The sequence below is a fragment of the Anopheles aquasalis genome, chromosome X (genome assembly GCF_943734665.1).
Source record: "Anopheles aquasalis chromosome X, idAnoAquaMG_Q_19, whole genome shotgun sequence".
Taxonomy (NCBI): Eukaryota; Metazoa; Arthropoda; class Insecta; order Diptera; family Culicidae; genus Anopheles; species Anopheles aquasalis.
Genome location: NC_064876.1, coordinates 5665071 through 5673368, shown reverse-complemented (window position 1 = coordinate 5673368; position 8298 = coordinate 5665071).

The following is an 8298-nucleotide window of genomic DNA, read 5'->3' as shown; positions in this document are numbered from 1 at the left end:
TTCAAGTCGGGAAGAAAATATGTTATAGTAAGTATAATAAGCAATAACTTACTGCATTTTAAAGGTATTTACTTATGCTTTAAAACGATATAACATATAGGGCTATGAAGCTTCCCGAAAGATAATGGGATCATCGTTTAAGGGAAGGCTTCAGTATTTAATTTTGTTATGTGACACAAATTTTTAACATTTTTCTCTAAATGCTGATCCTCTCAAGAATATAGTGTAAAAGTTTTGAATTAATCGAAGCAAAACTGACAAAGTTATCGATTTTTCCAAATTCACGTTTCATACAATGCTCCATGCAGCACGCTACTTGGAAGCGCGTTTCTCAAAACCAACGTCTTCAAAGTCGGTGCCCATCGTACCGTAAAAACTACTGGCCCGATTGATTCTAAATTTTTAACACATAATCTGCACACTCTTTGCCAGGTAGCCCTGTCGGGATTTCATTAAAATTGTTGATACTTTTTTTTAAAACAATTATTTAAAGCTCGTTTTTTGTTTTTGGCAGAATATCTGCCAAAAACCGAAAAATAGGAATATCAACAAAAACTCTCCGGGAACTAGTTAAACATTATAAACTTTCTAACGAATATCGATTTGTATACTTCAGATGACCCGTCATGTCGCTACGATGGATCCAAAAATACGATGGATACCAAAAATTTGATGTCATGGATTAATTTTTCAATGAATGTTGCTCAAAACCATACCAAATATTCTTCAAAAGTTGTAGATTAATATGTCATTTACTTTAAAAAATAAAGTTGAATGGTTGCGTTACAAAAAGTCGTCAAAAACGGGCCCTTTTTTGGTCCGAAAATACCAAATTTGAACCAACCAATTTTTGAAAAACTGTAGTTGAATATGATATTCACTTGGAAAAAAAAATTGAACAGTTTCTTCTAAAAAGCGTAAAAAATGAGCCATTTTCCGTTCGATTAACGCCCGCCCCGTTGGCAGAAGGTACACTAGAATTGCATTGCATGCAGTGTTCAGGTTCGTCACCTCGTCCAGCCAAATCTCTGTGGCAAAGTATAGCTGGGACACCCATTTCCCACCCAAGGACACCCATTTCCCACTGTACGGCCGGCTGACTGGCTCGCTGGCTGGCTGACTGACTGACTGACTTATTTATCTTATGTTTCCCCTTTTTGCAGGATGATATTTTTCACTTTTCCCGATCCCACTTCAATGCCCTGCTGCTGCTGCTGATGGTTTATCGCTATGCTTCTGTCCTCCGGAGGACTCCGGCACAAGTCGTAAAAAGGCGAAATGTGCATTGCATAAAGGCTCGTAAAGTATAGAACGAGTAGTGTGCACAGGCACACACACATACGGCCACACATGGGCAACCGCGGACACTCTACTTGCCACTTCATACAACATCATCCTGCAACGGGCTGGTTGTTTACTTCCGATCCGGATCCTTGGGATCTCCACGGGTTCCCGTGGCAGCGTGCGCATTCCGGCGTCCGGTCAGCAGTAGCGGCGGCCAAGCGTGGCTTTTATGAGTTTGCTCCGACCCCCGCTCGGCGGCGGTCCCTCTTAACATACACACCCACGCACGGTGCAGAAATGAACTGTGCAGCATGCATGCATCACCGACCACGCACGATGCACGATGCGTCAAGTGAGGAGGGATGCACGACTGCTGGGGCGGAGGGGGAGGTGGTGCCGAACAACTTTCTTCCTTTTTTTTATGACACTCCCCCTGCCGCTACCCTGGCGCACACTTTACAACCCTTACCCTTTGGCCACCATTGCCACCATTTGCTCTCAATCTCCTTTGTCCTCTCTCTCTCTCTCTTTCTCTCTCTCGCTTTCCGGAAGGATCCGGGTTCCGGTCGAAGTCAATCGAGCGCAACCGCCATGTCATCGGGGACACCGGGATGGGGGATGGTTCTGAGCAAAGGGGGTGGCCTTGTGCACCCTCCCCCGGGAAGCTCACCCCCGAGCGATCGAGAATGGCTTTAGTTTCAAATTGATTTCTACCCCCAAACCCTCAAACCCTCCCCCGCATTCCGGCACCATCGTGTAGCTCGGTGTGTGTGTGTGTGTGTGGGTGTGTGTGTGTGTGTGCTAAGCACTTCCTTCCACTACTAATCTAGTGCGAGTGGCGAATGCAAACAACGAGATCCGCCATTCCAAGTCACCGGTGTGCCGCGGAGGGGGGATGAGGGGGGTACAGGGGATGGTCTGTGCTGTCGCCTGTTCGATGTCGACGTCGTCTCATTTGTGCGACAACAACCACGACGACGACGACGACGACGACGATTGCTTTCGCCTTACTAATCTCCACTCTCATCAGCCCCGGTGTGCCGGGATCGCTCGCCCGGCACACGTCCCACGTTTGGTAAATTCTCTCTAGTCTCTACTCTACTTTGTTACAACACCCCTTAACGCGAAGCTACCACGGGCTACCGCCGGTATATATTCCCAATTCCAATCCTCCCTTTCCCCTCCCCATTTCTTTCTCTTTCTCTCTCTCTCTCTCTCTCTCTCTCTCTCTCTCGCGCGCGCTGGTGTTTGCATAATCCTTCCAGCTACCAACCCCGGTTCGGCAAACCCGCTTTGGGGTCGCTTTGTTCCGCTCTGGCGTCTACGTACAGAACCAACACACGCGCATACTCATGCGCACGGGGGTGGGGCGAACCTGTAAACCACCCTGTTCCCAAACACCCGTTATTACGAAATCAATGGAAAGTGCTTACTTGCGTCTCCGCTTCACTGACTGCGCGATGAGAGCGCTCGCTCGCTCGCTCTCGTTCCTTAATTCCTCTTCAGACCTTCAGTGGCAGCGTAGTTGTGAGCGGTGCGGAGTACAATATAAAGAAAAGAAGAAAGAAAAAACGGAAGGAAGTCGGGAAAGAGGCACCCCGAACAAGCGGGGGGCGCGCGAGGAGCGAGCGAAGCGAGCCAAGGACTTCATCTCAATTATCCTAATCCCTGGGATCATGATATGTCTCCATTCAGCCCGTCAGCCCCGAAAGCTCCTTCTGCTCGCTACTGCTGCTACTGCTACTATCTAGTGACGAATGAATTGCAAATAACGCCCTGGTCTGGGTGTTGACGCGGGCGCTGCTGCTGCGTAGTCGTGCGTTGAGCCCAGACCCAGAGCCCTACGGAGTCCTAATCCACTGTGAGTCACATGGCACGCGTATGTGTAGGTGTGGCTAGAGCATGTCTGAGGGCGACTTTGTGCACGATTCAGGCTCCGTGGTTCGTGGCCTATCAAAAAAGCTCGACCGGGGGCCAACCTTCGCTGAGCCGATGATCCGCTGCCACATCCACGCTGGTAGCTCTCGGTTCCATCCTCCTTCTTCTCCTTTGGCACAACCGAGGACCGGCGACCAACCGGACCACCACTACCACCACCAGTAACTGCTGCAATCCTTTGCAATCTGCACGCGCAAACAAACGAAGAAAAAAAAAAGGCAAAACAAAAGCCCAATCTGAGGAACATTCCCATCCAAACCTCCCCCCCCCCCCCCCGTGCCCCGCCCCAAACGGTAATTGGATTAAATAGAACTCATACGCACACACTTCGACCGTGGACGTGTGTTTGGTAATGGTGGCCCTCGGTTCCCTTGGTGTTGGGTGTTGGCACTCGAGATCGAGAGTGTTGAAACTGGTGAATCTTACCCCTGTGACGCCCCCGGGAGGGGAAGAAGGGGTTGGTTTTTTTTTTTGCTTCCTGCTACTTTAACACCCTCCTGCCCCCCTTCAACGCAGCAAAAGACTGTGAGCTGTGAGCCGTGAAGAGCCCGTAAAGAGCTCACTGAGCTCTTTGGGGGGGGCTGATGGAGGTGGACACATAATTCCGGACACATCTGGTCCCCGAGTGCACCCTCCACCCTTCGCGGGAGGAGGTGGCGAAATAAAGCAACAACAACAACGGCAGGAAAAAAAACATGGACACAAAAAGGGACCCAGACACACAAATACACGCGCGCAGCGGGAGCCCCAGTTTATTCCGAGGCCTTTGATTAATTGCCCCAAACGGCCGTCCATACGCGTGCGAACATGTGGGTGTGTGTGGTGTGCAACACGCATCATCCATTAAAGGGCTAGTACAAGGGAGAATGGGCCTGGTCCCATGTGTCTCCTCTCGATGGTCAACGGGGTTTAATCGGTAGTACATCGGTGCTGGTAGTGGGATACTGGAGAGGGGAACGGAGAGGGGAGGTGTCGCGCCACGTGTTGCCACCATTGCGCTACGCACACGCATTCGATTCGCCATATAAGCTTCACAATCAGCAGCAGCAGCAGCAGCAGTAGAGAAGCCGAAGCGGCATCATTGCTGGGCAGCATCTGGTGGCGACGCCGTCAAAAACCCATTTTCTCTTTCAACCCCGAAGGGACGGGGATGATGATGGGATGGGGGTGCCGATTATCAGGTGTCTGCAACGTCGAGCTCGATCTGATCGCCAGCCCGTCATCCCCTTTAATGGAGCTCCTCGCTCGACCAACGCTGGGGCGGGGGGTGTTAGTGGTTGGTTTGATTGGTGCTCATCATCACCATAGGCAACGCACCCCTCACGCACGCATCCTGTGTGTCTGTTAAGTATGCTGTCGCTAAGATTAATGTCCGGGCGGTCATCAGCTCAGCGGTCAAACGTTCGCTCGCAATGTTGCTCGCGGTGACGTTTCCAACCCTACGGGAACAAAAAACCGGAAACCCCTCCCTGCAACACTACCGTTAGCGCGGTTAGCAGAGTTAGCAGAACTTACTGGAGCGGGGTGGTAAAAGGTACCAGGTGTATGCATGTGAAAGCGACCATTTTGTTTTGCGAAAAAAAACACGCTTATTCTTGGAAAATGGAGAAAAGCTATTCTCCAAAGGCAATGGAAAAATGGCAATCGTTAGCTACACATTTTAACTATATATTAGGGAATTTTGGCAACTTCTTCTTTCAAAACCCATCACTTTTTCCAAATTTTCGAACAAAAAGAAGCGCTGCTCGGTCATTACCTGTCCCAACGATGCAAGTGCATGTTCATCTGAGAGCGTCAGGTCTGGTGAGTTAGCCGCAAGTGGTAATTGTTACCAATTGTGGCTTTGTACCGTGTCCTTGGCCGATATTCCGCGCGGTGGCGGAGCATTTTCATCGAGTAAAATAGGTCAATTTTGTCGTTTGTGATATTTTGGTTGATTTTTTTTCACCAGTCTCGGTCAAAATTGATTCATTGTTGCATGCAACAGTCATTAGTAATCGTTTTGCCCAATGAGGTCTGCCATTTTATGTCTTCTAACAATTTCGCTGGTTTTTGGTTCTCACATTTGTAGTATCACTACTTTTAAATTTTTTAAACCACATTTTGCACTGTGTTTTAGTGAGAGCATGCCCACCGTAACCTTCAGTAAGCATTCGATGCAGTTCGGACGCTGTTTTTTTGAGATGGATGCATAAAACGAACGATGTCCGCGAATCGCAGTTTTTAAGAACGGAACTTGCCATTTCAAGGGGTGGCTTCGGTATTTAATTTTGTTTTGTGAATTATATTTTTAACATTTTTCCCTGAATACTAATCCATTCATGAACATTGAGTAATTTTTTTGGAACAATCGAAACAAAACAGACCAAGTTACAGATTTTCTGAAATCCGCGTTTCATACAAGGCTCCATGCAGCTCGCTACTTTGAGGCGCGTTTCTCAAAACCAACTTTTTCAAAGTCGATGCCCGTCGTACCGTAAAAACTAGTGAATCGATTGATTTGTAATTTTTAACAAATAATTTGTACACTCTTTGCCAGGTAGCCCCGTCGAGATTTCATGAATAATGTTGATACGTTCTGTTAAACAATTATGTAAAAATCTGTATTTTTTGTTTTTTGGCAAAATCACAAAAAGCATCACTTTTTCAACTTCCAAAATCAGCCAAAAATCCAAAAATAGGAAATTCAACAAAAACTCGACGGGGCTACCTAGATAAATTTATAATCTTTCAAACGAGTATCAATTTGTATTTTTCTGATAACCCATCACGCAGCTACAATGGGGACTGGGAAAAGTATCTTTGCGATGTCACGACTGCCTAAATTTGATGCCATGGATGAAGTTTTTATTAAATCTTCCCCAAAATAGAACTAAATATTCGACAAAAGTTGTAGTTTAATATGCCATTCATTTGAAAGAATAAAGTTGAATGGTTACGTCACAAAAAATCCTCAAAAGTGATCCGTTTTATGGAGAGAAATTACCAAAGCTTCCCCCCCTTCAGCGCAATGAAAATATTTGCTAAATTTCTGCTAACAGGTGGTTCAATAAGTCTTTGGCCTGAAATATAAATGGCGACACAATTTTTTTATCCTTATGATTGTTCGATACTTCCAACCTTCTATAAAATCCTGTAAAATTTCCAAGTAATTCTGTTTGTAATTACACAAGTTATTGACGGTCAAGTGACGCTACTTTAGTGTTAAGAAAAATCGTGGATTCAAAGCATGGATTATCATTGTTATTGATTATTAAAATGGAAAAATTGCACACCGATTATGTTTAGCAGATACCTAATGAACAAAATAAAACACTTAGTCTGACTTTTCAGCTCCATTTGGCGTAGATATAGCTTTAGAATGAAAAGGACGGTTTCATATGCGTACACCTGATGCCTATGTGAACGATTTTTTTAATTCTTGAATTTTTTGTAGGTTGTCAGTACTTTGATTGACAGTCACGCCAAGTTCAACGTCTATTTTGACGTTATTTCAGATATCATTTTTTTGTGAGCTACTAAAAGCGAATTTTTCGATCCGCCTACAAATTATGTATAAACCTTGTAGTATCATGGAGCGAGATCCTCGATTTCTCGCTTTGGTATAAGCATTAGGTAATTGGAATCAATTCATTGTATAAACACGCTTAAAAATATGAAAAAAGGAGATTAAGTCGAATTACTTTACATCATCGGGCAGCAGTTACAGTTAACGAAGTCACCTCTGTTCTGTTCTGTTTTATTGGAATGCCTCGGAAAACCGACAATTACTTGCTTGCGTATGACCCAGTCTGTGGCTGATTAGGCTTTCAGATTCACGGTATTAGTTCGTAAGAGCGAACCGGAACTTTCCAATAAGCTATCCACGGAAGTCGGCCAATCAGTCGCCACGCGCATCTCAGCGTTTCGAACATTCTTAGAAGAAAGATTCCAGAAAGGTTTACAAGCCACACCAGGTGAACGCTCGCTTCATTGCTGGATGAAATAATGCTGTGACTGGTGAGGTCACTTTCAGTCGATTGACAGCACCCGGGCTCTGCTGTTGACGGCGTGTTCCGTGTCCCAAAAGGGGGTTCCCAGCAACCCCTGCCGCGGTGAGCCACGAACTTTGTGTCGTTTCGATGTGTGTGCCCAAACCCCCCCCACCCCCTGGGTCCTACAACCTCCATTCGCGCACTCCAAGCCAATTGGTGCTGCTGCTTTCCATCATCACCGTCCTCGTCCTTTCCGGCAGTAAGATAACAAAAGCGAGCAGTCGCTTCTGCCATTGCCTTCTGCTTGTAAACCCGTCCATCCCTCCACGCCACAAACCAACCCCTATTACCGTGCACTTCATTCAGGGGTAGCTTGATTGCGGGAAGGGGAAAAAAACTTATCCCGAGACCACGGGCCCAGCACAGGGTGGTGATCAGCGGGGCAAGAGGCTGATTGATTTGAACATCTACCTCCATCACCATCGCTACTAACACCCCTGTCTGAAAAGCTCTTCCTAGCCGAACTCACTATCCACTGTGATCCGGTTGGCAATATTTTCTTTTGATTTTCATCGCCACCACCCTTCCCCTGCCACTCGCTCCTTCCCCATGGTTGGTACGGGATCTGTCATTGTTTGTTTGTTTATCGCGCGCGCGGTGGCCTCCTGTTCGTTCGGTTGCTGGTCACCCCGGAGCAGCAACAGCAACAGCAGTGCAGCGCTCACGTGAACGGACGAATGATGAGTTCAATCAACCGCCTTCTCCACCACCCCTTCCCTCCCCGTCAGGGAGGTGCATTTGCATGCCATGCAGCTGGCGCGCGCATTTTCCTTTCGACGGACCATTTTCCCTACCCCGGTTTCCATTTTCCACTTCTCATTTTCTTATGAAAAGCGCGCACCAGCACCCTGTTTTTTTCCTCAATTCCCCCCCCCCCTCCTTCCCACCACCCGTTCCTAATAGTGAACGTGACATTCAGGTTCAAGATGCAGACGTGTGCGTGCTTTCCATGGGGCCGCACGCTCGCCATGGGAACGCACCAAGCACGCCCCAGTGCAGCAGTAGCAGCAGCAGTGTTTCTTGGGTGAAGAAATGCATAAAA